A 14,701-nucleotide genomic window follows, 5' to 3' on the forward strand; every position below is an offset into this window, starting at 1 on the left:
GTTTAGGTGTGTCAGTGTCGGTGAGGGACTGATTCACTGAGTTAGTGGATTAACTGGCTTTCATTCCTGCAGCAATGCTAGAAAAGTGTGAGATGTGTCAAGTGTTGGTCTCCAAGCATTTCATATGAAGTGTGGGAGTGATGATGAGCTGCATACTGCATTTAGTGGTTTGTTTGTGTGTATGTGTAGGCATGCATATTAAGTGTTGGTTCGATGTGTTTAGTGTTCTGGTTTGTGTGTGTGTGTGGGTGGCTGTGCGCATATGTATGTGTGAGTGTGTGCATGCATGTGTGGGTGGGTAGAGACACTTGTGTGTGCTAGTGTGTATAGACAGTATTCATAAAACCCAGAAGTGTCCCACAGCCATATTCTTCACAATCTGTCAGTTTGAAAGTCAGTTTGATTGAAAGTATTGATCCATATAAAATCAACACATTATCTTTGAGTCCTGATTATGCTGTAAAACTTGTGTTAGTATATCTAGATACACTACTCACAAAAGGTTAGGGATATTTGGCTTTCGGGTGAAATTTCAGGATGAACCTAAAATGCGCTCTAACCTTTACAGGTGAACTTAATGTGACCTTCTCTAAACTTGTGAATGCACGTGTCCAACTGTTCAGTGTTTCAGTACTTTTTGCACAACTTGCTGTTCTCTAACAAGGAGCTTAATGGCAAGGTGGTGGTTGTACAGTGTGGGCAGGTGTGTCTAGTCAATACAAAACGGCCCTACACTTTGTGAATGGTACAGTGACCAGCCCATACTACTGAATAACATCATTAATCCAGTCATTGTGCCTCTGCATGAACAACACCGGCCTCATTTCACCTTCATGGATGACAATGCTCCAGCTCATTGAGGTTGCATCATTAGGGAACGGCTGCTGGAGACTGGGGTACCTCAAATGAAGCAGCCTGCAGACCTGAATCCCATAGAAAACCTATGGGATCAGCTGAGTCGCTGTGTAGAGGCTCATAACTCTGTACCCCAGAACCTCAATGACCCGAGGGCCACCCTTCAAGAAGAGTGGGATGCCATGTCTCAGCAGACAATAAGTCAACTTGTGAACAGCGTGAGACATCTTGTCAAGCTGTAATTGATGCTCAAGGGCACTTGGCAAGTTATTGAGACATTGACATTTTTTTCATAATTTATAAGTAGCCTATAAATCACGAAAATGTGCACAGAAAAAATGTATCAATTGTGGAACAATTTGTTCACAAGAACTTTCAGAAATGTTGTTTATGCACAGATTCTTATGTATATACAGATCTGCTCAGACCCAAAGTTCCTGAAATGAAAATGACAACATAACTTCAGAGGCCTGTTACTCAAGCTGGGATTCTCGGCCTGGAAAAGTCCCACAAAGACAGGAATACAAGCTTGTGTGTGTGTTGGTGCATGTGCCAGTCCACTCTGCAGGCTCAGGTGTGTGCTGTTGGTCTGCTCTAACGGCCTCTTTCAGCGATTGGTCACGCCTTCACTGGGCCTGCTGCCCCGGCACATGCCAGCTTAGCGCTTAGCGCCCAGCTCTAACTCTCCGTGTGCCAGACGGCCTCTCTTCAGCCACACAGCTCACTGCTGCTGCCCCACAATGCACTGCACCACACACCCTGCACTAGCCAGAATATACACAGACCCGAAGGGCATGCAGGACCCCCACAGAACACACACACATACACACTTATACACACTTGCACACAACACCCCCACAGCTCTGCAGGCTATTCATTAGCCAGAGTCATCAGGAGTTCAGACTGGGTAAAGGCATACATATGGACTCCATGCAACCATAGTTTTAACTCTTATTACTTTTATTTTCTGATACTATTTAAAATTTAATTAGGTATTTATGTTTAATTATTGCAATGCTTGCAAGACACTATATTATCCCTATTTTTCTTTCCCCCTTAATATTCCCAATGCAATTAATTCAGCTTGAACCACTTAATGTACAGAATCTGATCAAACACTTGTCGTGTTCAAAATGGGCCACCTAATCTTTGCTCTAACATCTGAATCACTATATTGATCACTATTACAGGGAACACAATTCATGATGGTATTTTGGACATTGCAGATTCCGTCACATAAAGACTATAAATGTGATGCCACCAGTCCACTACCCATATGATACATATGCACACATGAGAAGCACTTGCTTTCATCTGTAACAGGTCTGAAGAGAGGACTGTGGAGACACTGCCTTTGTAGCTGGGCTCGGAAATGCTCCTTAGAGAAGTTGCACCAGAGCCAGTTTATGTGGAGTTTCCTAAACTTCCTATTTCTTCTGTTGTCAAAAACAGGGATGAAAAATGCCAGCGGTGCACATGAGCAAGTCCTCAATGAATGGGAGTTAATGGAGCTAAACAGCTAAATGTGAAAATTTCAAACAGTTTCTAACCACTTGTTCAGGAAATTCCTTTAACTTTGGAAAGTAGAATGATGTATTTCACTAAAAAATCTAAGAAAACTTGCTTATGCATTACTGCTACTGAGTGCTGATTAGTTAGTATTACTGCTACTGAGCGCTGATTAGTTAGTATTACTGCTACTGAGCGCTGATTAGTTAGTATTACTGCTACTGAGCGCTGATTAGTTAGTATTACTGCTACTGAGCACTGATTAGTTAGTATTACTGCTACTGAGCGCTGATTAGTTAGTATTACTGCTACTGAGCGCTGATTAGTTAGTATTACAGCTACTGAGTGCTTATTAGTTAGTATTACTGCTACTGAGCGCTGATTAGTTAGGATTACTGCTACTGAGCGCTGATTAGTTAGTATTACTGCTACTGAGCGCTGATTAGTTAGTATTACTGCTACTTAGCACTGATTAGTTAGTATTACTGCTACTGAGCGCTGATTAGTTAGTATTACTGCTACTGAGCGCTGATTAGTTAGTATTACTGCTACTGAGTGCTGATTAGTTAGTATTACAGCTACTGAGCGCTGATTAGTATTACTGCTACTGAGCGCTGATTAGTTAGTATTACTGCTACTGAGTACTGATTAGTTAGTATTACTGCTACTGAGCGCTGATTAGTTAGTATTACTGCTACTGAGCGCTGATTAGTTAGTATTACTGCTACTGAGCGCTGATTAGTTAGTATTACTGCTACTGAGCGCTGATTAGTTAGTATTACTGCTACTGAGCGCTGATTAGTTAGTATTACTGCTACTGAGTGCTGATTAGTTAGTATTACAGCTACTGAGCGCTGATTAGTATTACTGCTACTGAGCGCTGATTAGTTAGTATTACTGCTACTGAGTACTGATTAGTTAGTATTACTGCTACTGAGCGCTGATTAGTTAGTATTACTGCTACTGAGCGCTGATTAGTTAGTATTACTGCTACTGAGCGCTGATTAGTTAGTATTACTGCTACTGAGCGCTGATTAGTTAGTATTACTGCTACTGAGCGCTGATTAGTATTACTGCTACTGAGCGCTGATTAGATAGTATTACTGCTACTGAGCGCTGATTAGTTAGTATTACTGCTACTGAGCGCTGATTAGTTAGTATTACTGCTACTGAGCGCTGATTAGTTAGTATTACTGCTACTGAGCGCTGATTAGTTAGTATTACTGCTACTGAGCGCTGATTAGATAGTATTACTGCTACTGAGCGCTGATTAGTTAGTATTACTGCTACTGAGCGCTGATTAGTATTACTGCTACTGAGCGCTGATTAGTTAGTATTACTGCTACTGAGCGCTGATTAGTTAGTATTACTGCTACTGAGCGCTGATTAGTTAGTATTACTGCTACTGAGCGCTGATTAGTTAGTATTACTGCTACTGAGCGCTGATTAGTTAGTATTACTGCTTCTGAGCACTGATTAGTTAGTATTACTGCTACTGAGCGCTGATTAGTTAGTATTACTGCTACTGAGCGCTGATTAGTTAGTATTACTGCTACTGAGTGCTGATTAGTTAGTATTACTGCTACTGAGCGCTGATTAGTTAGTATTACTGCTACTGAGTGCTGATTAGTCAGTATTACTGCTACTGAGCGCTGATTAGTTAGTATTACTGTTACTGAGCGCTGATTAGTTAGTATTACTGCTACTGAGCACTGATTAGTTAGTATTACTCCTACTCCTACTGTCTAGCACAAGGATGCAGAAAGATTCAGTGAAAGAAGACAGCGCAGAAATGCACATATGACCAACACCGGAAACACTAATGCAGGATTCTTTCTTTCTTTCTCCAGATTGATGCACAGATTTTTCACTAGCTGTAGATAATGCTCAGCATACTTTAATTCTCATTGACTTTTGGCCTTAGCGCTCTAGCGTGTGCCAGCGTCTGGCGTGGTGCAGCCAGCTGGTGTGTCTTCACTGTGTGTGTGCGTGCGGGGGGGTTGTTGGGGGTCAGTCTGCTTCTCTTTTGTCCTCCTTTATATGCCTACATCCACACACGTCATGACTCACCAAGTCCCGCACACTTCACTGGTCAGCATAAAGTCTCTCAGTTTGTAATCTGTGCATGTTGCAAAATACACACTATTAAAATAACTCTACAATTGTGCATTTGCACGTGTATCTAGTGTGAACACGTAGGGGTCAATATATGTGTGAGTTCATTTGTTTTTGTACATTTTCAGTACAAAAATGTCCTAACAGGGCTGGGTTTAGTTATTCTGATGCTCAATTCGAAATTACTTAAAGCTCTGCACACCCGAGTGGCACAACCGTCTACAAGGCAAAATATGATATCTTGGAGAGTGAAGTCATCTTCAATCTAGTCGATACATCTAATATTTCTCATTTTGAGATTGCTGATATTTACATATCATTTATTTATAACAGTTATAAGCAACTGTATTAAAGGTCCCATAGAATGCATTTATTCAGTATTTTAAACTGGTCTCTGATGTCTGGCTTTGGTTGTGGTGAAAATTGCCCAGATGTGGTTTTACATGCCCGTTTACAACCTTATGATTTGGCCCAAGAATTAAACAAGCTGTTGTCTTTTGGTGGGCTGTATCTGATGAGTTCTGCTCCGACTTGCTGGTTTACAGTAAGACACTGTGATGAACAAATAGAAAAATGAAATTTACCTCCATTCAAAAATATGCTGGGTCGTCATACTAATTAGTTACCTAGGCTAGTTACTTGGAGCTTGTTAGTAGCTAGAGATACCTATACAAAGTACTTGCTTTCGATCTTGACAACAACACAAAGTAAATGAAAGTCTTCTTCCCTTCATTGCCAAACTTTTGAGCGAAGCTGCCTGATACGCACTGTAAAAATTATGGCAACAAGTGACACATAATATAATTTAATAGATTTTACTTACCTCAACTTTGATTAAAATGCATTAAATAGGTGAACTAAATAAATGTTAATAAAAGCAACAAAACAGTTGAAATGTGTTGCATTTAGTAATAGTATGCCACATTATTTAACAAGGAAAATTTGGTAATATTTACCAGGTGTCAGAGAAAAATTGCTTTGTATTTACTCAATATCTGGTCTATATTTACTACACTTTACTACAGCTGTGGTTGCCAGATATTCACAATAAACAAATAAAGTGGAAAAGTATAAGACATTACAGTATGCTTTTTTGCCAACCGTAAATTTCTCTGTTGAGAACTGTTGTTTGTTTACAGTTAATTGATGTGAAAAAAAGCATATATTGTACATCTATATACAGAAAATTATTTTGAAAACAACAGATATACTGTTAACATAATTACAGTCTATCAGTGATAAACACAGTACAACAGTGTGACACATTACAGTATTTTATTGCAAAGTTCAAATTTACAGTAAATTACCAGCAGCTGTAGTTGCCAGAATTTCATTGCAAAAAATATAGGGCAAACCATAAGGAATTACAATAAGTTAACATAGATCCATTACAATCCAAGGTACAGACTATATTGATGAACTTCAAGAAACCTTTCTTGGATGATTCAATAAAATGTCCAGGATACTCACAAAGCTATGTTGAGATGATGAAAAACAACAAGTGTCCATATATATAACGGATAATCCACAGTGGAATGAATAAAGATCATGAAAAGAATCAGCCACTTACCCTGCCACTTGAGTCCAGACTTGATCGAAGAAGGTGCTCAACATAGGGTAGAGTCTCACATAGACATGATGTTGGATGATTACTGGATCTTGTGTGTACTGCCACCAGTTCTGCATGAGAACTCACATATTGTCCGTCAGGTGTTCATTAGGGATCTGCTTGACCCTCTCTGTAGCCAGAAATCAAAATAAATGTTAGATTGGTGATTTGCTTGAGCATGATATACAAAGATGAATGCAAGGCCTTCTGCTGTTAAACTGAGCTCCAATGTAGTGAACATACGAGAAACCAGCATTGAGCATTCATACCAATTTCCCCTAACTTTATCTTGCTTGGTCAACGTCTGTAAATGACTGGTTTTACTGACTGATACCTGTCAGCACTAAAATATTTAGTTGAGATAATATAAGAATATTTGTTGCACTAAGTACAGCTAGTCTGAAGCAAAGAGGAAAAGAAGTACAACACAGGAGCACATAGCCAATCAATCAATAATCTGCCACTGTTCTCACTGTTACTTTTCTATTGAATCAGATCTATTTAATATATATGTGCACTTTGTAGTTCTGCAATTGCAAATTGTTGCTGATATTTTTCTCTGCATACTTTTTTAGACCCCTTTAACATCATTCATCAATGATCAGGACCCGCCAAGACCACCACAAAGGAGGTATTATTGGTTAATGTCTGCACTGCAGTGACACGAACATAATAAGTGTGGTACTAGTGTATCAGATACAGCAATGCTTTCATCACCTCAGTGTCACTACTGGGCTAAGAATAGTCCACTGATGAAGAACTAGAGGATGACCAACACAAACTGTGCAGCAGCAGATGAGCTGTCGTCTCTGACTTTACATCTATAAGGTTGACTGACAAGGTAGGAGTGTATAATAGAGTGGGCAGTGAGTGGACACTGTTTAAAAATTCCAGCAGCACCGCTGTGTCTGATCCACTTATACCAGCACAACATGCACTATCACACCAACACCACATCAGTGTCGCTGCATTGCTGAGAATGTTTCATGAATAATACCTGCTCTGTGGTGGCCCTGTAAAAAGAGAAAAGAATACAAGAAACAGATGGAGTCAGGAGTACTATAAAGATAGCCAGTGAGAATATATGTAGAGTATGACTGGGAGAGAGAATGAACCCTGAATCTTACCTGTTAAATACACTCAGCTCTTGACAGATGTGCAGCTCTCTGGTCAATTTCTTTGTCACTTGCAGTTTGTGAAGATGGATTCCTCGTGACTGTATGTAAAACGAAGAAATAAGTGAGCAAAATTAGTAATAAATACTCATCATACAAAACATAAGGATAAAGAATCCTGAACAAACATTAAACAGTATCACAAACAAATCCACAAAAGTAACAAGTAAAACAAAGTATATGCAAAGCAATTCAAGAAAGAGCAGGTTACTGTGAACAACACTGTACTGTCTTTTACAACAGCACATAATCTTTAAAGGATTATTTAAAGGAACTGTTCTTTCCATACAACAGTTTTAAAATAAAGCAAAGCAGCTGAGTCAAATACATGTTAAAATACATAATATTGACAATGCCTTGTGCGTAAAAGATGTAAACGATAAAACGTTTGCTAAAGGTTTAAAAGACTAGCTTCAACGACTGAAACAGATACAGGCACATTTATATTTTTCTGGCTTCTTCTGGAGCTGGTCATTAGCGAGAGGCAGGGTGGACAAAATACACAGCTTCTTAGTTGTTGTGTAAGACAGGTGTTGGTAATTTGAGTAAAAGCAGAAATACTCTTGATTAAATATTACTTGTGAGAAGGTATTCAGTCAGCATCTGTACTTCATGAGAAAACATTTAAAAACGTCACAAAACTCTTCTTTCCCAAAGGTTATTACAGTCAGACAACAGTCAGTCATGAGAAACACAGACGTACTAATAACCATTAGGTTTAAAACACTTATTTCAATTAAAGACAGACATATTCATCTTAGACAATTACAAATGTAGAAAAATGAGCGTAAATAAACCAGCAACATGGAAAGAGAGGTAAAAAAAAGCTGTTTCCATACTTTAGAAATGCTGGTGGTAGATGTGTAGCTAGGTAGTTAGGTAACTGCAATAAGAAAAAATACGGATAAGCCTGAAACTAGGGGCGTACGGAAAAGAAAGAAGATTAATTCGATTAAGATTAAGAGACCCTTATTAGTCCCACAACGGGGAAATTTCACCTCCACATTTAACCTGTCTGTGAAGTGAACACCCCATACACACTAGTGAGCACACACACACTAGGGGGCAGTGAGCACACTTGCCCAGAGCGGTGGGCAGCCCAATCCACAGCGCCCGGGGAGCAGTTGGGGGTTAGGTGTCTTGCTCAAGGACACCTCAGTCATGTGCTGTCGGCTCTGGGGATCGAACCAGCGACCTTCCAGTCACGAGGCTGGTTGGGTTACTGCAGTGGGTAACACCTCTGCCTTCTACAGTGTGGACTGGGGTTCAATCCCCACCTGGGCAAACACCCTAATGATAGTCCTTGGGCAAGACTCCTAACACTGCCTTGGCCTACCTATGTTAAAAATGATCAAATTGTAAATCGCTCTGGATAAGCCAAATGCCATAAATGTAAATGAGGCTAGTCCCCTAACCTCCAGCCCAGACTGCCCCGAATAAGATATTTCACAAACTTTAGTGTGATGTAGGATTGTTAACCTAGCATATAAACTCACTTAGCAGCTAGTTGCCAAATAGAAGCTCAGGTGACCTTGACATCCCCCCAGTAGACTCTGGCTGCAGACATGCACTCTCGGCCAGGCCCTTCTCGACATCTCCCCATCAGGTTTCTGCGTTTGTCCTCTGAACTCCTGCGGGAGACGCATCGAACGTGCCCGGGTGTGTGAGCCCGTTAGCCTGCTGACCACCAAGCTAACAGCCCCACACATCACAGATCGTAATTAGGTAGTTAGCTAGTTTCTGTCGTGCAAACACCAGTCAGTCTCTCGGCGTCTCCCGTTCAGATCTGAGCCCATCATGGTCAGCAGAGGTCAGCCGGAGTGAACTGGTCGTCCAGCAGAGCTATTAACTTAGCCTAAGCTCGCGCTTACGTAGCTAAGCTAACCTAGCTAGGTTATTTAGCCTACTAGCGACTCTAACAAGTAAGCTAACGTTATATACACTCGTTTATTTTACCAGAAATTCGACACCGTCTCAATTTAAAATTGTAATTTAGTTAAAAAGGTGCCTCTCATTTTGTGAGAGCAGTCGTTTTAAAAGAGGAGACTCGCTAGCGACCTAGTTAGTTAGGTTACCTTAGCTAACGCTTTTGACATATGAACAGTTCAACATTCACAAATTACAGAATTAAGTTTGAATTACGTCAAATAAACTAATGATTTATTCACCAAACGCATTTTGAATCCTTCCGAAGTTTCCAGAAGCGGCTCTACCCGCGCAGTTATCGCCTCCGCGGTGAAATGTTGGTGACGGCTCGGAGCTGAATACGGGTGGAATCTGCTCTCCTCTCCTGAATACGGGTGTAATCGGCTCTCCTCTCCTGAATACGGGTGTAATCTGCTCTCCTCTCCTGAATACGGGTGTAATCTGCTCTCCTCTCCTCAATACGGTGTAATCTGCTCTCCTGTCCTCAATACGGTGTAATCTGCTCTCCTCTCCTCAATACGGTGTAATCTTCCCACCTCTCCTCAATACGGGTGTAATCTGCTCGCCTCTTCTCAATACATGTGGAATATGCTCTCTTCTCCTCAATACGGATGGAATCTGCTCTTCTCAATACGGGTGGAATCTTCCAGTATATCGGAGCCTCGCCTCTGTCCGTACATCAACTGCAAAATCTGTAGTTTAAGTCCAGGACAGGCTTCTAGCTTTTGCTAATCAAAACTAAAATGCAGGCACTAGCTGCTATCTTAAATTTGACTTACAGCACAGGAAATTTGACATGTTTGCTAAGCTGCAGTAACTTAAAAGAATGGGCAACTGCTACAGTGACATACTTAGAAATTATTTCCTAGAAGATACTTTAAAAGGTCTTACCTTTGGGAAGTTGGAGGACAGCAACCCCTGAAACGTATAGTCTCTGGTGCCCATGAGGCACAGAATGCGGTGGGCAGAAGGGACAGGTGATTAAAACCAATAACCTCCCAATGAGTAAAATCTGTCGATTTTCTGCATCGTCGTTGTTCCTCATAAAACATAAGCAATTTGAAATCAGTGTATCACAGCTAATTTTATTCAACCAAAAAATAATAAAACATTCAAATTTATTGGATTCCACTCAGTTTGAGTCTTTTTTACTATGTAGTGGTTACTATTAGTTATTTAGTCAATTTTAATTAACCCCAGGCCCACTTTTTACAGTGTAGTCCAATTTTTGAGAAACTGTCTGGGGTGAAAAGTGCAGAGCAAACTAACAACTTTGACGTAAAGTTGTCCAGGATCCTGTCAAAGATGTGAGAACTGAAGTTGGCTTCCTATACGCCAGCTTGTTTCGCAAATTTTCCGTTCCACCTTAAAAGATACACGTTCATTCTGACACTGTGCATTGTGGCGGCTCTACAAGCTGCAGCATTTGGTTTAATTTAAGAAATAAACTTTAAACAAGCAAAATTATCTATCAATTTAGTTAGATAATGTGGTATAGAGTAATGTAAGTGTATAGTAATGTGCAATAAGTAAGTACTCAGTAATAAGTAACCCCATTACAGTTTAGAAGTAAATGATAGGTTGTAATGGATTATACTGTATTTTTGAAATGTTAGTCCAAAACTTGAACTATCTATATTAACATTAATGCTAACATTATGCACGCTCTGCTGTCCCTGTGCAGCACTCAGTTCTGACTGAAAGACGAAGCTCTGGGAGTGCAGTGACTGAGTTTTTTGCTCTTCCCAAATAACAGCATAAACTAGTCCATAATAACCATGACTGGAGGGGAGCTGCATTGAAATGACTGGAAATAATCACTACAATCATGAATAGCAGCCGTTTGTAAAATGTATATATCATTCGAAATAGATTATTTAACATTAAACTGTACATCTAATTTCCTTGGGGGTACTAGGTGGCTGCCTGGTGCAATGACCACCACTCCTGCTGACTAAAAGCAGTGCAAACATTTCTAACCCACAGGAATAACTAAATGTGTTTCTGTCCATCCTTGCACTGCGAGAATACAGCTCAGTGCTATGGGTCTGAAATGTGTAGCTGTCAAGAAGCCTCACTGAGAAAAGGAGACAGACACATCAAACAAAGATGCTGAACAATGGACCGACCACCCCAGAGTCCAGACCTCAACATCACTGAATGTGTTTGGATCGTGAAAAGCAGAAAACGCTACATTAAATTCTGAGGCTGGACTCTGGAGGTGTGGAAAAACATCCCTGCAGAATTCAGTGAGATATTGAAAGAGTGGACACAATAAATACTGAGAAATGTGATATGTGTAATCTTCTGTTAATTTTTCCCTAATATTAAAAACAAAAGAAAAGCATGTACTTTAGATAAGATTAGATTAGCTTTGATTAGATTCAACTTTATCGTCACTGTGCAGAGAACAGGTACAGAGCCAGTTAAATGTAGTAAAAGAAGTCCAAACTTGATGGTCGTTTTGACTGAAAATAAAAAGATGTGACTTTTGCGTACTAATGGATATGCTACATTTTAAACATATTATTATTGCATACGGTATTTACACATGTTCATATTAAAACAAGTGTGTGTGTATGTGCATGTGTGAGTATGTATGTATAAGCACATGCTTGCAGATCCTGTGCAGCCTGAGTTCACACAGAGCAGCTAGCAGGGGCCGGGGTAGGCGGAGGTTATTTGCATAATTATGCCCTTGTTTCCTGGAGCTGCATTTGCGGTCACCACGGCGACCTCCTTCACCTTTCAGCAGGACCAAGACCAAGCAGGCCAGAAATGCACTGCACACCTGCAATAAGCTGATCTGTGCATGCAACAGTCATAAATCACCTGAGTAAGTTAAGTTTCTTTTTTTTTTCTTCAGAAAAATAAAATAAATACTAAACAGTTAAAATAGCTTATTATAATTTGTTGTATGTTGGTGGGTTTGGGATGGGGTTTGGATTGTTCATTGAATTATCTTAACCATTTCCAAATATCACCTCAAGGAAGCCCATTTGTAGTATCCATGGCTAACAATGCTTCATTGAGGTAAATGTAACAAATCTGCTAACAAATGCATGCAGTGAGCAGGATACACGGGCAAAGGGGAGCAAAACATCTTTCTCCTTCGAATCAACTCAACATAACATAAATAAAATTAAATCCGGGAGATACTTTTTATTGCATTGTTTATTTGTATTCATTCTAAAGCCATATATAGTTTTAACAAGCAAACTACATACATATTTAAGCAATTGTCTTGGCTTGCCTAAGACTTCTGCCTGAAGATTTTGCCTGAAACAATAGAGTAAAAAATAACTTCTTGTATTCAGTGTTGTTTTATGAGCTTTTTTGAAGGACACAAGTTTGGCTCCTCTTATTCTTGGAAGTGAACGTGCAGTTTTTATAAGTCATGGTACGTTACAAAACGTACCAAACAATAATTTGAATTGCTTCGAGGCACAAACAGAAGTTTTATTCTGATTATCTTAAAATACCAGATGGCTAACCTTTTCATTATCGAATATAGGCTTCTTACTTCGAGATTTCTTTTGAAACAATGCAAAAACTAGAACTCCCTTAGGCCTGCAGAGCCCACTGTATATTTCAGGCTCACTTTCTATCTTTCTCTTCTTTTTTCTCTTTCTTTTTCTTTCTCTCCTTCACTCTCCTCATTGGAAATTCATTCTGAACAGCTTGTTATTATCTTGGCCCCTGAATCGTTGAATAGATTTACAAGCATTAGGGCCGGGGCATTGTGTGGGGCATGTGTGGAGGAGGTCCGGCCCTTTTGTCTGGTGTGTGTGTGTGGAATCACCCCCCCCCCCCCCCCACACACACACACATACACACACACAAACACACACACACATACACACACACACTCAGAGTACCGTCTGCTAGCCACACATTGAAATATGGCCCAGGCCTCAGACCCTGCACAATGGGCGTGTGGCGGCTTTAAGATGCTGTCACTCCAAACAAGTAAGTGCTTAACACACACAGAATAGTCACACACACAAAAGAACACACCCACGCACACACATTCACTCAAGAGTGTGGCACTGTTTAATATGCCTCACTTCCTGACACACTTTAGGCCTGAGCAGAAGTTTTTGACAAATGAAACAAATTTCAGGCGGCCGTTCTATCAATAGGCATTACACTGAAGTCTAACTGTAGTAAGAATCACAGAGATCCAAACTTTCCTTCTATTCCAATGTGAATTCCACTCAAACAGTGTTTTCAAATTGTGGCATGCAGTAAATCTGTGAAATTAGAGTTTACTGGCTGAGTTTAGTGTTAGTTTCTTTAACTACTGACTTGATTTCAGTCAAAAACAGAGACAAGAAGGCCATATTTGATAGGCCATATTTGTAGGGTACTTCATAGATATTGATATTTTACTCTTTTATATTTTTATTCAGTAAATCATGAATCGATAGTCAGTAACAGCTATAGTAATAGTAAATAATAGTTAGTAGTAATAATAACCACAACAATAATAACAGTAACAGTAAGCACAAGAGTAACAGCAGTGGTATTAGCAATGATAATAGTATTTCCACAAGTAAAAGTAGCAGAAATCGTAATAGTAACAGAAGTATTAGTAAAGAGTGATATTAATAGCAGGAGCAACAGTCGTAGTTAGCATTATAATACTAATAATAGGAACTAGAATAGTGATAGTATTATTAACAGAAATAATACTAGTAATAAGAGTAGTAACAATAATAGTCATAGTAGCAGTAAGTCAAATAGTACTAGTACGAGGAAGAGTAGAAGTGCGATAACAGTATCAAGAGTAATTGGAAGAATAAAAGTAATGGCAAAAGTATCAGTTGTAGCAGTAATAGTGGTAGGAATAGTAAAGGTGACAGTAGTAGCAATAATAGTTATAGTAACAGTACTAGTTGAATAGATTTACAAGCATTAGGGCCAGTAATAATAATAATACTAGTACTATTTGGAGTAAAAACAATGTCATTAGTGAGAGTAATAGTGGTAGAAATAGTAATAGCAACAGTAACAATAGCACTAGTAAAAGCATGAGTAGTAGTAATAATAGCAATATTACTAATAATAACTAGTAATAGAAGTAGTAACAATAATTCTAACTGCAAGATTAATAGTAGGTCAAATAATACTATAATTAGCAAGAGTAGTAGAAATAGTCATAGTAGTAACAGCGATAGCAATAGCAATAGTAATAGAAGCAGCAATAGCACTAGTGATGGCCCAGATGTATGTTTCATGAGGATGCTGCATTGAAATGTGAAATTTCAGTGAAGTATTGTAAAATGTTGCCATTTTCTTTGTGCGGTGATTGTTTTAACCCAGTTTTCACTGGAAAAGCTCCTGCATCCCTGCATCTTTCACTGAGCCGTGCAGTGGTGCATCCATGAGCACATGTCTGTAGCCTACAGCACGTCTTTTCCTGTTGACTTTTTCTCTCTCAGTGTGTGTGTGTGTGTGTGCGTGTGTGTGTGTGTGTGCTGGTGAAAGCTCCTGCCAGCAGCACCTGCCG

The sequence above is a fragment of the Pygocentrus nattereri genome, chromosome 4, assembly GCF_015220715.1.
Source record: "Pygocentrus nattereri isolate fPygNat1 chromosome 4, fPygNat1.pri, whole genome shotgun sequence".
NCBI lineage: Eukaryota > Metazoa > Chordata > Actinopteri > Characiformes > Serrasalmidae > Pygocentrus > Pygocentrus nattereri.